Raw genomic sequence first — 4,556 nt, forward strand, 5'->3', positions numbered from 1 at the left:
TCCGGGCAACCTAGGCTTCACTCTAGGGCCTTGCTCCACCAGATCGAATGGTTAGGGCCTAAGAAGTCAACGCCAGAAGCATAAAATACAATAAAGATGCAACAGTTTTTCCATCGTATAACAGGAATAATTGCAACCAGTGTGAAGGTAATGGTATGTTCTACGTTCCGGGCAACCTAGGCTTCACTCTAGGGCGGTGCTCCACCAGATCGAATAGCTAGGGCCTAAGAAGTCAACGCCAGATGAATAAAATACAATATAAGTACAACAGTTTTTCCATCGTATGAAATGAATAATTGCAAACATTGTGAAAGTAATGGTCATTTCCACGTTCCGGGCAACCTAGGCGTCACTCTAGGGCATTGCTCCACCACAGCTAATAGCTACGGCCTTAGAAGTCAACGCCAGAAGCATAAAATACAATAAAAATGCAACTGATTTTTCATCGTATAGCATGACTAATTGCAGCCAGTGTGAAAGTAAAGACCATTTCTACGTTTCGGTCAACCTAGGCTTCACTCTAGGGCGTTGCTCCACCAGATCGAATAGTTAGGGCCTTAGAAGTCAACGCCCGAAGCATAAAATACAAAATAAATAGAACAGTTTTTCCATGTATAAAACGAATAACTGCTACCAGTGTGAGAGTTATGGTCATTTCCGCGTTCCGTGCAACCTAGTCTTCACGCTAGGGCGTTGTTCCACCAGATGGAAAAGTTAGGGCCTAAGAAGTCAACGCCAGAAGCATAAAATACGATATAAATACAACAGCTTTTCCATCGTATAAAACGAATAATGGCAACCAGTGTGAAAGTTACGGCCATTTCTACGTTCCGGGCAACCTAGGCTTCACTCTAGGGCGGTGCTCCACCATATCGAATAGCTACGGCCTTAGAAGCCTACGCCTGAAGCATAAAATACAACAAAAATACAACGGTCTTTTCATCGTATAACAGGAATAATTGCAACCAGCGTGAAAGTAATGATCATTTCGGCGTTTCGGGCACCCTAGACTTAACTCTGACGCATTGCTCCACCAGATCGAATAGTTAGGGCCTAAGAAGTCAACGTCAGAAGCATAAAATACAATATAAATACAACAGTTTTTCCATTGTATAAAACGAATAATTGCTACCAGTGTAAAAGTTATGATCATTTCTTCGTTCCGGGCAACCTAGGCTTCTCTCTACGGCGTTCTTCCACCACATCGAATAGCTACGGCCTCAGAAGTCAACGCCCGAAGCATACAATGCAATAAAGATACAACAGTTTTTCCATCGTATAACAGGATTAATTGCAACCAGTTTGAAAGTGAAGGTCATTTCTACGTTCCGGGAAACCTAGGCTTCACTCTAGGGCGTTGCTCCACTAGATCGAATAGCTAGGGCATTAGAAGTCAAAGCCAGAAGCATAAAATACGATATAAATACAACAGCTTTTCCATCGTATAAAAGGAATAATTGCAAACAGTGTGAAAGTAATGGTCATTTCTGCGTTCCGGGCAACCTAGGCTTCACCCTAGGGCGATGCTCCACCAGATGAAACAGTTAGGGCCTTAGAAGTCAACGCCCGAAGCTAAAAATACAAAATAAATAGAACAGTTTTTCCATTGTATAAAACGAATAGTTGCTACCAGTGTAAAAGTTATGGTCATTTCTACGTTCCGGGCAACCTAGGCTTCACCCTAGGGCGTTGTTCCACCAGATCGAATAGTTAGGGCCTAAGAAGTGAACGCCAGGAGCATAAAATACAATATAAATACAACAGTTTTTCTATCGTATAAAACGAATAATTGCAACCAGTGTGAAAGCTATGGTCATTTCTACATTCCGAGCAACCTAGGCTTCACTCTAGGGCGTTGCTAAAACAGATTGAATAGTCAGGGCCTTATAAGTCAACGCCCGAAGCATAGAATGCAATAAAAATACAACAGTTTTTCCATCGTATAACAGGATTAATTGCAACTAGTTTGAAAGTGATGGTCATTTCTACGTTCCGGGCAACCTAGGCTTCACTCTAGGGCGTTGCTCCACTAGATCGAATAGCTAGGGCCTTAGAAGTCAACGCCAGAGGCATAAAATACAATATAAATACAACAGCTTTTCCATCGTAAAGAGCGAATAATTGCAACCAGTGTGATAGTTATGGTCATTTCTACGTTCCGGGCAACCTAGGCTTCACTCTAGGGCGTTGCTCCACCAGATTAAACAGTTAGGGCCTTAGAAGTCAACGCCCGAAGCATACAATGCAAAATAAATAGAACAGTTTTTCCATTGTATAAAACGAATAATTGCTACCAGTGTAAAAGTTATGGTCATTTCTACGTTCCGGGCAACCTAGGCTTCACCCTAGGGCGTTGTTCCACCAGATCGAATAGTTAGGGCCTAAGAAGTGAACGCCAGAAGCATAAAATACAATATCAATACAACAGTTTTTCCGTCGTATAAAACGAATAATTGCAACCAGTGTGAAAGCTATGGTCATTTGTACATTCCGAGCAACCTAGGCTTCACTCTAGGGCGTTGCTCCAACAGATTGAATAGTCAGGGCCTTAGATGTCAACGCCCGAAGCATAAAATGCAATAAAAATACAACAGTTTTTCCATCGTATAACACGATTAATTGCAACCAGTTTGAAAGTGATGGTCATTTCCACGTTCCGGGCAACCTAGGCTTCACTCTAGGGCGTTGCTCCACTAGATCGAATAGTTAGGTCCTTAGAAGTCACCGCCAGAAGAATAAAATACAAAATAAATACAACAGCCTTTACACCGTATAAAACGAATAATTGCAACCTGTGTGAAGGTTATGGTCATATCTACGTTCCGGGCAACCTAGGCTTCACTGTAGGGCGTTGCTCCACCAGATCGAATTATTAGGTCCTTAGAAGTCAACGCCCGAAGCATAAAATACAATATAAATAGAGCAGTTTTCCCAATGTATAAAACGAATAATTGCTACCAGTGTAAAAGTTATGTTCATTTCTACGTTCCGGGCAACCTAGGCTTCACTCTAGGGCGTTGCTCCACCAGATCGAATTATTAGGGCCAAAGAAGTCAACGCCCGAAGCATAAAATACAAAATAAATAGAACAGTTTTTCCATTGTATAAAACGAATAATTGCTACCAGTGTAAAAGTTATGATCATTTCTTCGTTCCGGGCAACCTAGGCTTCTCTCTACGGCGTTCTTCCACCACATCGAATAGCTACGGCCTCAGAAGTCAACGCCCGAAGCATACAATGCAATAAAAATACATCAGTTTTTCCATCGTATAACAGGATTAATTGCAACCAGTTTGAAAGTGAAGGTCATTTCTACGTTCCGGGAAACCTAGGCTTCACTCTAGGGCGTTGCTCCACTAGATCGAATAGCTAGGGCATTAGAAGTCAAAGCCAGAAGCATAAAATACGATATAAATACAACAGCTTTTCCATCGTATAAAAGGAATAATTGCAAACAGTGTGAAAGTAATGGTCATTTCTACGTTCCGGGCAACCTAGGCTTAACCCTAGGGCGATGCTCCACCAGATGAAACAGTTAGGGCCTTAGAAGTCAACGCCCGAAGCTAAAAATACAAAATAAATAGAACAGTTTTTCCATTGTATAAAACGAATAGTTGCTACCAGTGTAAAGTTATGGTCATTTCTACGTTCCGGGCAACCTAGGCTTCACCCTAGGGCGTTGTTCCACCAGATCGAATAGTTAGGGCCTAAGAAGTGAACGCCAGGAGCATAAAATACAATATAAATACAACAGTTTTTCTATCGTATAAAACGAATAATTGCAACCAGTGTGAAAGCTATGGTCATTTCTACATTCCGAGCAACCTAGGCTTCACTCTAGGGCATTGCTCCAACAGATTGAATAGTCAGGGCCTTATAAGTCAACGCCCGAAGCATAGAATGCAATAAAAATACAACAGTTTTTCCATCGTATAACAGGATTAATTGCAACTAGTTTGAAAGTGATGGTCATTTCTACGTTCCGGGCAACCTAGGCTTCACTCTAGGGCGTTGCTCCACTAGATCGAATAGCTAGGGCCTTAGAAGTCAACGCCAGAGGCATAAAATACAATATAAATACAACAGCTTTTCCATCGTAAAGAGCGAATAATTGCAACCAGTGTGATAGTTATGGTCATTTCTACGTTCCGGGCAACCTAGGCTTCACCTTAGGCCGTTGTTCCACCAGATCGAATAGTTAGGGCCTAAGAAGTGAACGCCAGAAGCATAAAATACAACATAAATACAACAGATTTTCCATCGTAAAGAACGAATAATTGCAACCAGTGTGAAAGTTATGGTTATTTCTACATTCCGAGCAACCTAGGCTTCACTCTAGGGCGTTGCTCCACCAGATCGAATGGTTAGGTCCTTAGAAGTCAACGCCAGAAGCATAAAATACGATATAAATACAGCAGCTTTTCCATCGTATAAAAGGAATAATTGCAAACAGTGTGAAAGTAATGGTCATTTCTACGTTCCGGGTAACCTAGGCTTCACTCTACGGCGTTGTTCCACCAGATCGAATCGTTAGGGCCCAAGAAGTCAACACCAG

This window comes from Calliopsis andreniformis, unplaced genomic scaffold (assembly GCF_051401765.1).
Source record: "Calliopsis andreniformis isolate RMS-2024a unplaced genomic scaffold, iyCalAndr_principal scaffold0019, whole genome shotgun sequence".
Taxonomy (NCBI): domain Eukaryota; kingdom Metazoa; phylum Arthropoda; class Insecta; order Hymenoptera; family Andrenidae; genus Calliopsis; species Calliopsis andreniformis.